This window comes from Coenobita brevimanus, chromosome 42, assembly GCF_032717465.1.
Source record: "Coenobita brevimanus isolate Jiangsu-jjx chromosome 42, ASM3271746v2, whole genome shotgun sequence".
In the NCBI taxonomy this organism is placed as follows: domain Eukaryota; kingdom Metazoa; phylum Arthropoda; class Malacostraca; order Decapoda; family Coenobitidae; genus Coenobita; species Coenobita brevimanus.
Window position 1 is genome coordinate 2,272,959 of NC_136995.1, and position 19,542 is coordinate 2,292,500.

Genomic DNA, 19,542 nt, shown 5'->3' on the forward strand with positions numbered 1-19,542 from the left:
GGAACATGAGTGAATATGAGAGGTAGAAAGAAGAGTGAGAGAGGGAGTGTGAGGTAAAATTGAGTGAGAATGAGAAATAAGGTCAGAAATACGAGTGAGAGATGAGAATGAGATAGTAATAAGTGAGAGGTAAGAGTGGGTGAGAGTGAGGAATGAGGGAGAGTTGAGAAGTAAGAGTGAGAGGTAAGGGTGAGTCAGAGTGAGAGATAGGTATGACAGATAAGAGTGCGGGAGAGTGAGAAGTAAGAGTGAGAGTGAGGGAGAGTGAAAAATAAGACCAGAAATAGAGTGAGTAAGAGTGAGAGAGGTAAGAGTGAGTGAGAGTGAAGCCAGCCAACCAACCCAGGTTTCGTCAGTACCATCCCAGACAGCTTCGAGGGTGGACGTCGGCCCCCTCCACTCCGCTCTCTCGCAGCTCACGCAACTCGCAATCCACACGCACGCACGCACTCAAACACCGCAAAACACACACTCAGAACCCCAAACCTTCCCCCAAAACACCCAACTTGAACACCGTGACTAGGATTCTTGAGATTAATAGAGATATAAAAAGGAAATTGATATGAGCGACTGAGAATACAAGTTGAAACGCCTTCAACTTAACCTCTGCCTATCCACCTACCTGCCTGCCTAACTACTCTGCCTACCCCTTCCCACACCACTAAAGGTAAGTTCTAAGCTGCCTAACCCCTTGCCTTACCTTGGGTCGGCGTGTTCAGTCCACTAGACCACTCTCTTTGCCTCCTTTTAATTCTTCACAGGCCTCTTGTAAACTTCTTCCTTCTACTTTCACCGTCTTGGGCCTGAGGAAGTTTGTGGGTGGGTGGGTGGGAGGTGGTCTGGGTGGGGTGGGGTGGGGTAGCTGCTCTCTCACTTTCTCTCACTCACTTTCTCACTTTATCTCACTTGCTTCCTTCTCTGGTGTCACTTTCACTTGCTTTCTCATCTTCTCTCACTTTCTCTTACTCATTTCCTCATTTCTCACTTTCGCACACCCACTTTCATATCTCCCTTCTTCTCACTGCCTCATCTTCTCTCACTTTCACACACTTCCTCGTCTTCTCTCTCACTCACTCACTCGCTCATCTTCACACTTGATCTCACTCACTTTCACCCAAACTCGCTCACTTTCACTTTGGCTCACTTTCAGACACTTTACTCATCTGTTCATCCTCACCCAACGCCTTCTTTGCCATTAATATATCTACCACTTTCCTTCTCTCACTTTCACTCACCTTCGCTCACTTTCACATATTCACTTAATTCGTTCATACCTTCCCAGCACCATTTTTTATCTACTGTATATTTCTCTTGCTAATTCCTTTCACTCACTTTCATTTTCACTCGCTCACTTTCGTCTCGCTTTCAGTCGCTTCTGCCGTGTGTAATTCTTCCTCACTTTCGTCTGCCTCTTCGTCCATTTAGCTACACATTCATTTTCTCAAACTGGGTGTCATTTGCTCACTTTCACTCACTTTCACCTACTCGCTCACTCACTTTCCCGTTTCTTATATTTACTACACCGTTCTTTTGCCACCTGCCAACACCTACACTCATTTCCTCCTTCATACACTTGCTGTTAGTCACTTTCACATTCATTTTCACACACACACACACACACACACACACACACACACACACACACACACACACACACACACACACACACACTAAACAGGCCCATTTTCAGTCTTACACATTTTCACTGAGAAGGCTCCTAACACCTTTTCTCAAGCGATTTATTTTGGTTATTACACCTTAACTGTCCTCTTCTGTGTTACGTAAATCCTTCCAATATCGCCATACTCTGCATAAATAACGTACAATAGGACATTACCCAGCCATGTCCAAGAATAAATCGCTAAGGAACAGGTGTTAGGAAGCTTCCTTAACCGACGGGAATACTGGCAGTTGTTTTGGTTACTCTCTCACTTTCACCCATTTTCACACTCGCTCACTTCTTTCACTTTCTCACTTTCTTACACCTTCTTTTCTTCTCATCTACTTTCCCTTCTTCCCGTCAGTCACTTTCACACACACTCTCACTCTAGCGGTTCATTTTCTCACTTTCTCACCTTCCTTTCTAGTCACTATTTACTGCATTCCATTTTTCATGTCACTTTCACAAACTCACTCACTTTCACACACTCGCTAAAGGGGTTCATCATTTTCTCACCTTCTCACACTTTCCTTATAGACGTCCTTAAGTCACTTTCACACACTGAGTCACTCAAGGGATTCAATTTCTCTCACCTTCTCACACCTTCCTTTCTAGTCACTTTATGCCTTTCTTCATTACTCACTTTCACACACTATCCCACTCAAGGGATTCATTTTCTCCCTCACCTTCCTTTCTTGCCACTTTATGCCTTTTTCATCAGTCACTTTCACTCACTTTCACAAATTCTCCACCTGTTCGTTTTCACATTCTTGCAGCTTCCTCTCTGCTCGTCTGCCTGCTATTTATTCTTAGTCACTTTCACTCACTTTCACTTTCATTCGTGCGTTTTTTTTACTTTTTTTACCTATTGACTCACTCATTTACTCACCTGCTTGCCCTCATTTCCAGTCACTTTCATCCACTCACTTTCATATACTCATTTACTAACCCACTTCATCCACTCACTTTCATATACTCATTTACTAACCCACTTACTCTTGATCTCACTCATTCACTTTCCTTCCTTCACACGCTTGTTCACATTCTCGTTTATGCACATTCGCTTTCGCTAATTCACTCTCTCATACTTATCCTCACACTTACTCACTTTCACACATTTACTCACACACTCACTTTCACACACTTCACACTCTCTCACTTTACGTTCATTCTCACACTTTTTCTTGCTCACTCACTCACGCTTACTCACTCACACACACACACACACTCACGCACTCACTCACTCTCAAACCTACTCACACTCACTCATTTTCACTCATTTTCTGTCACTCACTTTTTTGCTCATCTCCCTCTTCTTACACCTCACTTTCACTCATGTCCCTACACTTTCACCCTTTCATAAATTTATTGGTCATTTTCACTCACTTTCATTCGCTCACTGGCTCATTTTAACTAACATATTCACTCATTTTCCTGCTCATTATTTCATTAACTCATTTTCACATACTCATTTCCTCTTACTCATTTCCAGTCACTCATTTTTTACTCATTTTGACTCACTTTCACTTATTTTCACATGTTCACTCATTGTCACACTCATTTTCACACGCTCACTCATTTTCACACACACACACACACACACACACACACACACACACACACACACACACACACATTTTTCCCATATTTTCACACATGCATTTTCACACTCACTTTCACTGGTTCACTTTCACTATTTCTTGAACCTTCTTTTCTAGTCAGTCTGCATTTTTCTCAGGTCACATTCACTCACTTTCATCTCCCCAACTTAACTTGTTCATTTCTCACTTTAATCATTTCTCACTTTCATCTTTTGGTCTTTTACTTATGCTCATTCCCAGCTGTCATTTTCACTCACTTTCACACATGCTCACTTACCTAGCACATTTCTCACTTTCATCTAACATTTTCCTTTTTCAGTCTTTTACTAATGCTTATTCCCAGCTGTCACTTTCACTCATCTTCACCCACTTTCACACATGCTAATTTAACTAGCTCATTTCTCACTTTCATCTAACATTTTCCTTTTTCAGTCTTTTACTAATGCTTATTCCCAGCTGTCACTTTCACTCACTCACTTTCACTCACTTTGACTTCCTCACATGCTCTCTTCCTCATATTCACTCCTCATGCACCTTCTTTTTTCATCCACTTACGGTTTTTCTTGATCATTTTCACTCACTTTCACACTTGCACACTTACTGGGTCTTTTTTTTACTCTTAAGACCATCCTTTCTTTTTCACTCATTTTCTCACTTTCACACACACACACACACACACACACACACACACACACACACACAGTCTCTCTCTCTCTCTCTCTCTCTCTCTCTCTCTCTCTCTCTCTCTCCCCTTCCAGCCATATCACTCATACACTCTCCATGTCAGTCTCTTATTCTTTCATTTACCTATACTTCCCACTGTCTCTCTCCATCCTCTTGTGTTTTCCTCCTCCTCCTCCTCCTCCTCCTCCTCCTCTTCCGTCTCATGACCTCTTCTAGTTAGTCTTTCATTCTCCTTTCATTCAGTCTCTTACTTTATCCCTGCCTTCCCCTCCTCCGCCCAACCTCACTCGTTCACTCTCCTTGTCAGTCTCTCGCTTCACTCTCCCACCTTCTCATTATCTGTCTCCTCCTCCCAGCAGCTTCACTCATACACTCCTTGTCAGTCTCTCATTCTCCTTTATATCCTCTCGACACATTATCTTTCCACGTAAATTCTCAGGCTCTATTCTCCAAGCTCGCTCTCAGTGCACACCTCCCTTCGCCTCTCTCTCTCTCTCTCTCTCTCTCTCTCTCTCTCTCTCTCAGAACTATCTCCCCATTTGCACACTTTCTCCCTTCGTTCTCTCTCTCTCTCTCTCTCTCTCTCTCTCTCTCTCTCTCCCTCCCTCCCTCCCAATTTGCACATTTTCTCCCTTCGTTCTCTCTCTCTCTCTCTCTCTCTCTCTCTCTACCCATTCACCCCACACTCTCCTTGTCAGTCTCTCACGAAAAACATACTAATATTTACAACGCAAACGGATTTACATTTTATTTTTAATTTAGTTTAACATTCATCTCTTGACCCGCGTTCTCGTCTGTTAAGGAAGCTCCCTAATACCTTTTCCTAAGCGATTTATTCCGTTTAGTACGCCTACTCTCCTGTTCTGTGTTGTATAAATCCCAGACACTCACATACACTCCCTTACTCATTTTCACATCGCTCATTTTCTTAAAGGATATTAACCTCCCATATCCTAAAATAAATCGCTAAGGAAGAGGTGTTAGGGAGCACCCTCACACTCATTTTCTTAAGGATATTGACCTCCCATATCTTTAAAGAAATCGCTAAGGAAGAGGTGTTAGGGAGCATAAATCCTTCAATGATCGCCATACTCTACATGAATACCGTACGAAAAGGATATTAACCAGCCGTATCCAAAATAAATCGCTAAAGAAGAGGTGTTAGGGAGCATAAATCCTTCAAATATCGCCATACTCTACATGAATACCGTACGAAAAGGATATTAACCAGCCGTATCCAAAATAAATCGCTATGGAAGAGGTGTTAGGGAGCATAAATCCTTCCAGTATCGCCATACTCTACATAAACAAATCGCTAAGGAAGAGGTGTTAGAGAGCATAAATCCTACCAGTATCGCCATTCTGCATAAATAACATGAGAAAAGGATATTAACCAGCCATATCCAAAAATGAATCGCTAAGGAAGATGTGTTTGGGAATCTTAACTGGCAAGAATACGAGCCCTAGTCCCGTAAACTCTTTCCCAAACACCTTTTCCTAAGCGATTTATTTCGTTTATTACACCTTACTTCCCTGTGTTATAAATCCTTCCAGTAACTTTCCAATATCACCAGACTCTGCATAAATAACGTACAAAAGGATATTAGCCGGCCATATCCCAAAATAAATCGCCTAGGAAAAGGTGCTAGGGAGCTTACTTACCTGATGAAAATACAAGTTCTTGGCTCTATATTTTTACTTCCTCTTGCTTCCTTCCGGCAACCTCCAGACGGTTTTATTCAGCTCCAAACCCCTTCTGATTGAGGATGTGTTTAACTTTGATTTTTCTCTCCTTCACCGTTCAGTTAGGATGGGTTGGGTTCAGTTATGTTGGATTGGAGTGGTTGAGTTATTTGAGAGCAGCATGTGGAGTTACGTGGAGTGACAGACTGACAGATGAAGTGAAGGGGCGTTGTGGTGTGGATGTGGATGTGATAGAAAGCGTTAGGAGAAATACATCGAGGTGGTTTGGCCGTGTGGAGAGGATGGAGGGCGAGAGACTGACGAGGAGAGTGTATGCGAGTTATGTGGAGGGGAGGGGGGAGTTATGTGAGAGGAGCATGTGGAGTTACGTGGCGAGACAGACTGACAGTTGAAGTGAAGGAGCGTTGTGGTGTGGATGTGGATGTGATAGGAAGCGTTAGGAGAAATACATCGAGGTGATTTGTCCGTGTGGAGAGGATGGAGGGCGAGAGACTAACGAGGAGAGTGTATGTAAATGAGGAAGTGAAGGGGCGTTGTGGTGTGGATGTGGATGTGATAGAAAGCGTCAGGAGAAATACATCGAGGTGGTTTGGCCGTGTGGAGAGGATGGAGGACGAGAGACTGACGAGGAGAGTGTATGAGAATGGAGGGCGAGAGACTGACGAGGAGAGTGTATGAGGATGGAGGGCGAGAGACTGACGAGGAGAGTGTATGCGAGTTATGTGGAGGGGAGGGAGGATTTATTAGAGAGGAGCATGTGGAGTTACGTGGAGTGACAGACTGACAGATGAAGTGAAGGAGCGTTGTGGTGTAATGTGGATGTGATAGAAAGCGTTAAGAGAAATACATCGAGGTGGTTTGGCCGTGTGGAGAGGATGGAGAGCGAGAGACTAACGAGGAGAGTGTATGAAAATGAGGAAGTGAAGGAGCTTTGTGGTGTGGATGTGATAGGAAGCGTTAGGAAAAATACATTGAGGGGGTTTGGCCATGTGGAGAGGATGGAGAGCGAGAGACTAACGAGGAGAGTGTATGTAAATGAGGAAGTGAAGGAGCGTTGTGGTGTGGATGTGGATGTGATAGGAAGCGTTAGAAGAAATAAATTGAGGTGGTTTGGCCATGTGGAGAGGATGGAGAATGCGAGACTAACGAGGAGAGTGTATGTGAGTGAGGGGGAGAGAAGGAGGGGGGAGGCCAAGGATGAGATGGAGGGATGGAGAGGTATATGAGAGAGGAGGGTGTGAGCTGGGAGCAGGGCAGTGAAATGGCGGGGGACTGGTGACACGGAGGCGATTTGTTTGTGGCCACCCCTTGCAGGATTGAGGCGTCTGGCAATAGATAGTTAAATTTCAGCGAGCTGGGTTCCATTAGGTTCATTTTTCTTGGGTTGGGTTGAGTGGGACTTGATTAGGCAGGGTTGGGTCTTGGTGGGTTGGGTTGGGTTAGGTTAGGCTTGGGTTGAGTAGGGGTTGGCTAGGCTGGGTTGGGTCTTGGTGGGTTGGGTTGGGTCTTGGTGGGTTGGGTTGGGTTAGGTTAGGTTTAGGTGTGTTTAGTAGGGTTCGATTGGGCTGGGTTGGGTTGACGTGGGTTGGGTTGGGTTGGGTTGGGTCGTGGGCGATTAAGGTAGATTAGGCAAGGTAAGGTCAGGTAAGGTTAGGCTAGGTCAGGTAACGTATAATTAGGTAAGCGATCAGGTAAGGTAAGGTTAAATTGGGTCAGGGATCGTTACGTTAGGTGTCAACGAATTTCTGTTTAAGTACATCAACCACTCTAACCCACTATTAAAAAAAAGGAAGAAACAAAGGCCTTTACCAAACAACCAACTCAAATTGAAAAAAAATGATGGATGTTTTTTCCCCTTGAATAAATCCGAAATTTTGAGTGAATGAATGATGGATGGAAGGATGTATGGACCATTTGACTGGGCACTGATGGTAGTTGTCTTCCTCATGTTTTTTTTCCTTTTCTGTTCTTTTTTGTTTTTGTTTTTTTGGAAGCTGGCCATACAGTTTGTTATATGGTGGTGGTGGGAGGGGGGATTGGGGGGATTGTTGTGGTGGTCGTGGTGGTGATGGTGGTGATGGTGAGAGGGTCGTGATGATGGTGATGATGATAAGTGGTGGTAGTGATGATGATGGTGGTAGTGGTGGTAGTGATGGTGATGATGATAAGTGGTGGTGGTGGTGATGATTGTGGTAGTAGTGATGATGATGATGATGATGTGGTAGTGATGATGATGGTGATGATAATGATACTAGTGATGGTAGTGGTGATGATGATGATAATGGTGGTAGTGATGGTGATGATGATTGCGGTAGTATTGATGATGGTGCTGATGGATGATCGTGGTAGATGTGATGATGGTGATGATGATCATGGTGGTGATAATGATGATGGTGATGATGATAGTGATAGTAGTGATACTGGTGATGATGATGATAGTGGTGGCAGTGATGGTGATGTTGATGATGATAACGATGGTGTTGTTAATGTGATGGTGAATTTAATACCCATATTGTTGAGTAATAATAATAATAATGAAAACCAATTCGGCAATATATATTAACCAAAAATACATTCAGTGTATCATCAGAAATAAAGAGACAGTCTATCTAACAGTCTGTCTTATTACCTTTATCTATATCTATCCATATTTATCTATCTGCGTCTGTTTACTATCTATTTACTACCATATATGTTTATCTATCTCATTTTACCACTATATCTATCGATCTATACGGTATATGTATTTATCTACCTACCATTTATATGTCTGTCTATCAGTTAATCTACCAGAGAGAGAGAGAGAGAGAGAGATTTTCCACATTCATACATAAGCACTTTCACACGTGCAAATCTCTTAATCCTGTCACTATTTCTTTCACCTCGCTTCCGATGCAGGTAGACACAGGTAACTCTGTCTGTCTGTCTGTCTGTCTGTCTGTCTCTCTCTCTCTCTCTCTCTCTCTCTCTCTCTCTCTCTCTCATTGGATTGAAGGGGTTAAAGGTAAAAAATACCACATTTAATTATTATTATTATTATTATTATTATTTATCATCTTTTTTTTTTTCGCTTTTCGGAAACATTGAAAATTATCCTCTTTACTTAGCTCACATTTTCCCTTCAGTACAATTGCCATTTTTATTTTATTATCTTTATTCAGACGGTTTTATTCAGCCAAGAAAATCGTCCTGGTGTGAGGGATTAGTAAAGACACCTAATCCCTCCTAACCCCACTCCTAACCCCTCTTGGCACCTACCCTCCCTCCTAACCCCTTTCCTAACCCCTCCTTGCACCTAACCCCTCCGTAACCTCCCTCCTAACTCCTTTCCTAACCCCCTCCTGGCACCTCCTAACACCTGTCCTTACCCCCCCTCCTAACCCCCTTCCCAACCCCTCTCCTAACTCCCCACTTTACACCTCCTAACCCCTCTCCTGACCCCCTCTTAACCCCCTCCAAAAAAAAAAATCCTTCATGAAAAAAATACATATATATTTTTTTAAATCTTTTTCACCTAAACTTGACCCAGATTTTTTTTGTCATTTTTCAGCTTAGTGGCAAAAAAAAAAAATAAATAAATAAATAAAAGGTACTATGGCTCTCAGCACTTCTTCGTGACTAGCATCGTTTTCTAGTGCTGATCTGTGGCTTTAATTCGGTAGTCAGGATGGAGAGATTGGAAGAAAAATAAAGGAGGCAGTATAGTGTCTGGTTAACCCCTTCAGTATGAGAGAGAGAGAGAGAGAGAGAGAGAGAGAGAGAGAGAGAGAATCGAAGTTGACCCTTCCTGTACGAGAAGTCTTTCCTAACCTGAGAGAGAGAGAGAGAGAGAGAGAGAGAGAATCGAAGCTGACCCTTCCTGTACGAGAAGTCTTTCCTAACCTGAAAGAGAGAGAGAGAGAGAGAGAGAGAGAGAGAGAGAGAGAGAGAGAATCGAAACTGACCCTTTAGTACGAGAAGTCTTTCCTAACCTGAGAGAGAGAGAGCATCATATCCCCCTAGTATTGGACCTGTTACACTAGTCACGAAGAAGTGCTATGGAAAAAGTAGAACCATATCATTATTTTCTTCCCATTGCCAGACGCGAAATAATCTGGAAAAGAACGAAATATGTGGACCAAATTACATTAAAAATAGTATTCTTGTCTCATTTATCTATATGTCGTTTCAAAAATTTTCGCCTTTTTTTTCCCCTTTGGTTTTCGTAAGTGTTATTGTGTTTTCTATCTATCTGTCTATCTATTGCCAGACGCCATAATCCCTTAAGGGGTGGCCATTTGACTTTGAGTTATTTGTTTTACGGGGAGGGGCACTAACCCTCCACCAACCCACTTCTTGACACGTAGGGAGCACGTATGGTTTGGTTATATGGTTACCACCCAGCGTTGTAAATGGTTTCTTGGCTTACAGGAAACCATTTGGCTTGTCACTCAATGTAAAGCCACCTGTAAAGGAAAGAAAAGCAATAAGAAGTGACAGGAAAAATGGGAGAAATAGGAAGAGAGGTGTGCAGGCACAGGAAATGAATGATAAAGGCTAAGGAAGAAGTAGGCAGCACTACATCAAGTGAATGATTTTAAATGTGTTTGTGAATATTTGTGTAATCCTTGTTAGATTTGTTTTGTGTTTGGCTGCGACGTCCACGAAATATAATACGAATCGGGAAAGTAAGAGGGAATGAGAGTGTTAGATAAGTAGTGAGGAAATGGGAAAAGACAAGGGAAGAATGAGACACCAAGGCAACAATCACACGCACGTAGGTCTGTGTGTGTGTGTGTGTGTGTGTGTGTGGTGAGAGAGAGAGAGAGAGAGAGAGGAGGAGGGGGGAGAAGGGAAGTGCAATAATATTCAGCCCAGAGGATAACATAGTGAATGGCTTTTAAAGTAAACACACACACACACACACACACACACACACACACACACACACACAAATACTCGCTAAAGACAAATTTCTTAGGGAGTCGCGTCAGTCTTACAGCTCTCCACGGCGATTTGCGACCCTTGGAGAGAGAGAGAGAGAGATTTTCTTCAGTAGCGGGAGAGAGCTTGAGACAAAAAGATAAAGCTCTTAAAGGATTTGCCGCTATCTGATGGAGAAAGAACGCACCTTTTCTGTTACTGCTTGGAGGGAGTTTTAAAGGGACGTTTTAAAGGGACGAAATTATTTTTTAAAGGGACGAAATTATTTTTAAAGGGACGAAGTTATTTTTTAAAGGGACGAAGTTATTTTTTAAAGGGACTAATTTGTTTTTTAAAGGGATACTTTTAAAGGGACGAAGGGATTTTTTAAAAGGACTTATTTAAAGGGACGAAGGGATTTTTTAAAAGGACTTATTTAAAGGGACGAAGGGATTTTTTAAAAGGACTTATTTAAAGGGACGAAGTTATTTTTAAAGAGACGAAGAGATTTTTTTAAAGGAACGTATTTAAAGGGATTTTTAAAGGGACGTATTTAAAGGGATTTTTAAAGGGACGTATTTAAAGGGCTGTTGTTAAAGGGACATTTTCTTAACAGAGAGTAATGTCTTCAGCCTATATCCAGTATCAGTTAAGGGAGTTTTACCAGTGAGACAGACAGACAGACGGATAGACAGAAGGACAGGGGCAGACAGACAGGTGAAGGATGACAGATAGACAGATAGGCAGATGAGATAGAGGTAGACAGAAAGGAAAATATTCGTCACTTCACACATCTACTACTACTACTACCAGTCCCCAAAACACACACACACACACACACACACACACACACACACACACACACACACACACACACACACACACACACACACACACAAAGACAGACAGACAGTGCGGTGAAACAAAGTGTAGTTAACGTGAACAGGGAGGGCAAAAGTTAGGGTAAAGGCCACTCTGACCTGGAATGGCCCACCCGTAGCTCAGAACTAGGGTCGTCTGGCTTGTGATTGGCTGTCAGTTGGGCCTCGTTAGTAGCCTTGTTAACGACCCACATCCGGCAATTAGAGGTCAGGGCTCGTCTTTGGAATAGGGCTGTTGGGGTGGTAATTCTTTTTGGAGGTTTCGCTGCGTCACATGATTTTTAACTTGTCTCGAATCTGTCCCCCTGATCTCTCTCTCTCTCTCTCTCTCTCTCTCTCTCTCTCTCTCTCTCTCTCTCTCTCTCTCTCTCTCTCTCTCTCGATATTTTAATGTATATTTTAATCTGTTAAATTGTCAGTGATTTTTTGAAAACATATAATTACGTTTCTAAGTTCCACATCATCATCATCATCATCATCATCGTCAATCAATATATATAGATAGATAGATAGATATTTATTTATTTATTTACTTAAATATACATAGTGTTTTTGCATCTTTAATACTCAGCCAGGCAGTCCAATCTCGGGCATTTCTCAGTCGTCATGGCAACGGTATTTGGGGAACACATTTTCCATCCCTGGTTTTCTTATCTTAACCATTTCAGTACGAGGCACACCTGATGAATTAAACCCCTTCAGTCCGTTGACGTAGTTTTATTGTAATCAGTCCACTGGCACCAACATGTGACCTCCCCACTACCACCACCACTGCCACAACTGCACCACCACAACTACAACCACAGTTATCACCACTACCACAACTGTCACCACCACCACCACCATCTAGGAAGAATCTAGCAATGAAAGGTTTATTAAGGGCTTGTAAGGGCTTATATAAGGGCTTTATAAGGGCTTATATTAGGGGCTTGTCAGGGCTTATATAAGGGCTTATATAAGGGCCTTGTCAGGGCATATATAAGGGCTTTATAAGGGCCCATACCTAGGGCATATAAGGGCATTTTATTATAACCCTCTGTATCTAACCTTGCATTTCGAATAATTATAAGCTGAATAAAATAAGTCTGCATATAGCACACACACACACACACACACACACACACACACACACACACACACACACACACACACACACACACACACACACACACACACACACATGTAGACTGAAAAATATCCCAAAATTCCAGTCGAATATCCCCAGTAAAAAAAAAATATATATATATATAAATATCTTCCATTATCTTTGAAAATTGCCTTCGTGTGTGTGTGTGTGTGTGTGTGTGTGTGTATGTTCGTTCCCATATCCAAAAACTTTCTCCCATTCTTGCAAATTTTTACTTCGTGTACCTATCAACCAACAGATCGGCAAAAGTTATATAATAATAATAATAATAATAGTAATAATAATAATAATAATAATAATCTTCATCATCGTCATCATTATCATCATCATCATACGACTGCTACAACTACTACTACTACTACTAATAATAATAATAATAATAATAATAACAACAATAATAATAATCACAACACCATTCTCTACCCTTCAAGAAATATCCCCAGATTTCCCTAGATTTCCCCAACTCTGCTGAAATTTCCCCGCCACCTTCCCCACCACAGACCCAGTTGGCGAAATCAATGTGGGGAGAATTAGCCACATTGGAGAGAGACTGGAATTTAATTTTTCCCCCAAGCACACAGGGGGGAAAAAAACAGGAAAAAAAAAAGCCTGAAGCATTAACACACACACACACACACACACACACACACACACACACACACACACACACACACACACACACAAATAAAAGGGTGGGCGAGAAGGCAAGGAAAAATTACACAACACAAAAATCAAGAGAAAAAAAAATGAAAGAAAAAGTAGATGAAAAAAAAAGAAAAAAAAATCTCCCAATATAACTCCACGAAACCAAAAAAAAAAAAAAAATAATAATCCATACGAAAAATTACCCCCAAAAAATCCACGAAAGGAGGGGAAAAAATTAGTCACGAAAATCAGTCTGTATCACGTCCACGAATTTGGAAAAACAGAAAATAATCCATAAGAGAAAAAAGAGGTCAAAATCCACGAAAGAAGAGACGAAAAAAAATAATTCATAAAGAAGGGGGCCACGAAAAAAGTACACGAAGAAGGAAAAAGGGTGGTCTGTGAGGGGGGGGGGAAATCAATATATAGAAGACGAGGTTGAGAAATAATCCAAATGAAAAAATTACGACACAAAACAGACTGAAATAGTGATGGAAAAAAAAAATCCAGGAAGAAAAAATGGAAATAAAAGAATCCTATGACCCCCTCCCCCCAAAAAAAAAAATTTAAACAGGAAGCAGAGGAAAAGAGATAAAAAAAAAAGGCTATGAAAATGAAAAAGTCCAGAAAACATGGGCAAAAAATGCAATTATCTCCCCCCCCCAAAAAAAAAACGAAAAAATGCAATTATCTCCCCCCCCAAAAAAAAAACGAAAAAATGCAATTATCTCCCCCCCCCCAAAAAAAACGAAAAAATGCAATTATCTCCCCCCCCAAAAAAAAAAAACAAAAAAATGCAATTATCTCCCCCCCCCAAAAAAAAAACGAAGCCGAGGGAAAGAGATTTTAAAAGGTCCATTAAAAAAAAACACGAAACAGAGGAAGATAAATAAAAAAATAAAAAACTACATGAAAAAAACACGAAACAGAAAAAGATAAATTAAAAAAACAGTACATCAAAAAAAAAACACGAAACAGAGGAAAAGAAACAAAACAGTCCATGGAAAAAACACGAAACAGAGGAAGATAAAAAAAAAAAAAAACAGAGGAAGATAGATTTAAAAAAAACATGAAACAGAGGAAAAGAAATAAGAAAAAAAAATCCATAAAAAACACGAAACACAGGAAGATAGATTTTTAAAAGTCCATTAAAAAAAAAAACACACACGAAGCAGAGGAAAAAGAGATAAAAAAAAAACAGTAAATGAAAAAACAAACAAACACGAAACCTGCGCGTCTGGCTAACCGAAATGCAGACAAAGTTTTCTCTTGTAAATGCTCGCTAAATGCCAGAGCCGCTGTTGACTAAAGTTTTTCCATTCCCTTCTCATCCCCCTCCCCCTTGCCCCCCCCCCGCCGCCCACAGGAAAATAAAAAAGACAAAAATATGATCATAACTTGTGGTGTATAATCTGCCTGGCCACTGATTGCGTATTCTCATTTTCCAGGATTTTCATTTTTCTTTTTTTTTTTTTGAGAAATTTTTTGTGTAAGTAGATGCAGCATAATTGGTGATTCTTTTATTTTTGGATTAAGAATTTATATATATATATTCTGTATATATGTATAGAGATACAAACACAGGCGAGCTGTGTGTGTGTGTGTTACTCAATACACACATACCAGTTACAAATGTAATTTGCTTGGGTAGTGGAAAGAATGTTTTTATTAGGCCTATTCGGCAGTACTGATATTTTGGTCTACATTTTTTTAGGTAGCTCGTCTCTCTCTCTCTCTCTCTCTCTCTCTCTCTCTCTCTCTCAACGAAAAATTACATTGATTTTGGGGGGTGGCTTACAGGTAATTGTTTTCCTTTTTTTCGTTTTTAGGTCTGAGTTACTTCCTTTGTGTCTTAATTGTTTGTCTTTTATGTTTGTCTGTCTGTCTGTCTGCTCATTCATCTATCTGTCTATCCATCCATTGATTCTGTCATCCACCTGTTTGTTCATCCATCCATCCATCCATCCATCCTCCTACCTACCCACCAACCTACCTACCCATCCATCCATCCTCCTACCTACCTACCTACCTACCTACCTACCTACACCCATCCATCCATCCTCCTACCTACCTACCTACACCCATCCATCCATCCTCCTACCTACCTACCTACCTACCCATCCATCCATCCATCCATCCATCCATCCATCCTCCTACCTACCCACCCATCCACACACCCACCCACCCACCCATCCATCCATCCATCCATCCATCCATCCTCCTACCTACCTACCCATCCACCCATCCATCCATCCATCCACCCATCCATCCATCCACACTAGTAGTATGTCCGTATTTTGAAAGTTAGGTTATGCCCAAAAAATGCCCCCCCCAAAAAAAAAAATCATTGGTAAAATGTTGTTGTTGTTGTTGTTGTTGTTGATGATGATGATGGTGATGATGATGATGATGATGTTGCTCTGATTGTTAATGTTTTTGTTGTTGATGCTGCTGTTGTTGTTAAATCCGGTCTGTATCCAAGCAGACCCGTTGACCACAGGTAAGCAGGTGGTTCTGTGGGGCCTACAGGTACAGTACATACACCGTGTAGGGATCCGGCGTCCCCTTGTGGTAGACAGCGCCTCACCGGGGTCGGACCAGGGCCCTTCCCACGGCGAGGTGCAGGGAAATAGGTGGTGGTTTGGCTCCCGGGTGGACGCCGCTGATGCTTTCCCCCCGCCCAGGACGCACAGTGCCGGCGCGTGTAGGCTCCCTGTCAGTGCCAAAAATGATCCTGTCGTTCATAGGTGATTCAAGAAATGGATTTTAATGGGGATGTGAATTTTTGAGACAGACTGTTAAAATGTGTGTGTGTGTGTGTGTGTGTGTGTGTGTGTGTGTGTGTGTGTGTGTGTGAGAGAGAGAGAGAGAGAGAGAGAGAGAGAGAGAGAGAGAGAGACGGTGGGTTTATATATATATATGTGTGTGTGTTCCGGAAGTTTGCTTGATCAGATTAACCAAATTAGAGAGAGAGAGGGAAAGGGCGGATGAAACTGATGAAGAAAGGGAGCCAGTATGTTAGAGAGAGAGAGGGAGAGAGGGAGGGAAAGAGAGTAGGGGGGGGGTCAGTTTAGCAAGCACTGAATGAACAAGATAGAGAAATTTGGTAGGGGGTGGAATGATGATGATGATGATGGTGGTGGTGGTGGTGGTGATGATGATGATGATGATGATGATGATGATGATGGTGGTGGTGATGATGATGATGATGATGATGATGGTGGTGGTGGTGGTGGTGATGATGATGATGATGATGATGATGATGGTGGTGGTGGTGGTGGTGGTGGTGATGATGGTGATGATGATGATCGAGATTACTAGAAAATTTAATAGTTAGGGGAGGAGTTAAGAGGAGGAGATGGAGGTGGATGATGATGATGAGGAGGAGGAGGAGAAGGTGGGGAGAGGGTGTGGGTATGGAGGGGGTACGGGAGGGGGTAGTGAAGTGGGGAAGTGAAACCAAATTAAATAATCTTGTAAGGATATATATAGGGGGTGGGTTTTGAAGAGGGAGGGGAGGGGAGGGAGAGTTAGAAGAGGGGAGGGGAGTTAGGAAGGGTTAGAAGAGAGGAGAGGGGTGAGGCAGTGTACAGTAAGAAGAGGGGAGGGGGTTGGGGAATGGTAGAAGAGGGGAGAGGAGGGTTAGGGAGGGATAAGAAGAGGGGAGGGGAGGATAGGGAGGGTTAGAAGAGAGGAGGGGGGTTAGGGAGTGTTAGAAGAGAGGGGAGGAGGGGAGGGAGTGTTAGAAGAGGGGAGGGTGGGGAGTGTTAGAAGAGGGGAGGGGGGTTAGGAAGGGTTAGAAGAGAGGAGGGGGTATGAGGGAGTGTTAGAAGAGGGGAAGAGGGTTAGGGAGGGTTAGAAGAGGGGAGGGGGTGGATGATGGGGTTGGGTCAGGGGAGGGGTAGGATGGAGGGGATGGGGTAGGGGAGGGGATGGATGGAGGGGTTGGGGGATTGGGAAGAAAGTAGAAGAGGGAGGGAGAAGATGGAGGGTTGAGAGGGCAATGGATATTTTGTCTGGAAGAAATTGCTTGGGGTGGAGGGTGAGGGTAAATTGTGTGTGTGTGTGTGTGTGTGTGTGTGTGTGTGTGTGTGTGTGTGTGTGTGTTTTTCTGGCCTCTGCTGAAGCTTTTGGAATATTCAATGATATTCTCCTTGTTCAGTGGCTTAGTTTTACCATTTTTTCTCTAGTATTCTCTCTCTCTCTCTCTCTCTCTCTCTCTCGTTTCTTCTGATTCACAACCAACCACACTTTCTCACCACCAAACATGTCTTACATTCTCTACCCCACACCACACCACACCACACCACACCACACCACTCATCGTCCACTGCGTCTCAAGATTCTTATTCTGATACACACAGCATCTTACTCTGCCAAATACGTCTCCCTCTCTCCACACAAATCTTACACAGGCCTCGAGGGATAGTGTGGCCCTTGTACCTCCTGCTCGAGCATGGAGTACGAGGTCTGGGAAGTGCATGCGTGCCCTCCCACTCCTTCAAGAAATACAGCACCAGTTAAAGCTTGATTGTGTGTGTGTGTGTGTGTGTGTGTGTGTGTGTGTCTCAAACTATCTATGTTGTCTGTCTATGTGTCTATCAGTCTGTATATCTATGTCTATCTATCTATCTGTCTTATCTATATCTCTATGAATCTGCCTACATATCTGTTTATCTATATCTATCAGTACCTACCTACCTACATACTTACTGACCTACCTACATTTCTGTGTCTGTCTGTTTCATGGCAAACATTATTATTATATGACCACAAGCCATTTCGTCGTTAAATAAAAATACATATATATTTTTATTTTATTTTACTCTCTCTCTCTCTCTCTCTCTCTCTCTCTCTCTCTCTCTCTCTCTCTCTCTCTCTCTCTCTCTCTCGTATCTATATAAGTTTTGTTTATTTTAGTCCTATTTTAATATTATTAATGATGTTTTACTTTATTTTTTATTTATTATTATTATTATTATTATTATTATTATTATTTGATTCTGTTAGGTTAGGTCACTGACAAGCTTCACTAAGATCATGTTAGGGCAGGTTAGAATGGTTTGGTTGTGGTGGTTGTGGTAGAGGCGATTGTGGTGGTTGTGGTGGTGGTTGTTAGTGGTGGTAGTAGTGGTGGTAAGGTTGGTGGTTATATTGGTAGTAGTAACAGTGGTATTTTTTGTGGTGGTGGTGGTGGTTGTGGTGGTGGTACTTGTGGTGGTGGTGGTAATTGAGATGGTAGTGGTAGTGAGGATGTCAGGTTGTGATAGTTGTGGTGGTAGTAGTGGCGGTAATTGTGCTGGTGGTAGTGGCGGTAATTGTGGTGGTAGTTGTGGTGATATATAATTGTTGTGGTGGTTGTGGTGGTTCTCAAATCGACTTCTTCCCTTGAATTCTCTGGCTTCTGTCCCGCTGTGTCTGTCTGTCTGTTAGCCTCTCTCTCTCTCTCTCTCTCTCTCTCTCTCTCTCTCTCTCTCTCTCTCTCTCTCTCTCTCTCTCTCTCTCTCTGTCCACATTTTTCTTCCTCGGTAATTTTCTCAACATTCAGCTTTCCTCCCTTCCTTCCTTCCTTCAACTTCCTTCCTTCCCTCCTTCCTTCCTTCATCTCTTCTTTCCTTCCTTAATGTTCCATTCTTCCTTTTCCCTCCTTGCTTCGTTCATTCGTTCATTCCTTCCTTCCTTCCTTCCTTCCTTCCGTCCTGCGTGCCTTCCATCCTTCCTTTCTTCCTTCCTTCATTCATTCATACCCATCCTTCCTTCCTTCCTTCATTCATTCATTCATTCATTCCTTCATTCATTCCCATCCTTCCTTCATTCCTTCATTCATTCATTCATTCATCCCTTTTCCTCATCCTTTCATCATCCATTTCTTTCTTCTTTCGCCTCCGTCTTCACATCTTTTTTCTTTAATTTTCCTCCTCCTCCTCCTCCTCCTCCTCCTCCTCCTCCTCCGATACTTTTAATCTCTCCTCCCTCCTAATTTTCCTCTCCACAACCAAACTCTCAAGCTTCCTCCCTCCTCTCCTTTTTCTCCTCCAACTCTTTCTCTCCTCTCTCTTATTAGTCTTTCTCTCCTCTCTTACTCCTCTCTTTCTCTCCTCTCTTATTCCTGTCTTCTCTCCTGCTCCGCTGTCACTTCTGTCTTTCTCTTTTTTATCTTTCTTCTCTCTTTTCTCCTACTCCTCTTTCTCTCTTCTCTCTTTCCTCTCTCTTACTCCTCTCTCTTTCTTCTCTCTTACTCCACTCTTTCTCTCCTCTCTCTTCTCTTTCTCTTCTCTCTTACTCCTTTCATTCTCTCCTCTTGAACTCCTCTCTTGT

General features: G+C 42.3%; 1 protein-coding gene across 1 annotated transcript in view; it reads left to right on the plus strand.

The window, feature by feature from the left end:
* The first annotated feature begins 370 nt into the window (after window positions 1–370).
* chp (leucine rich repeat containing G protein-coupled receptor chaoptin) overlaps window positions 371–19,542 on the plus strand; it is a 166,234-nt gene continuing 147,062 nt past the window's right edge. Inside the window, exon 1 of the mRNA XM_080270726.1 lies at window positions 371–667. The gene's annotated coding sequence lies outside the window, so the exon portion shown is untranslated. The remainder of the gene's footprint in view (window positions 668–19,542) is intronic.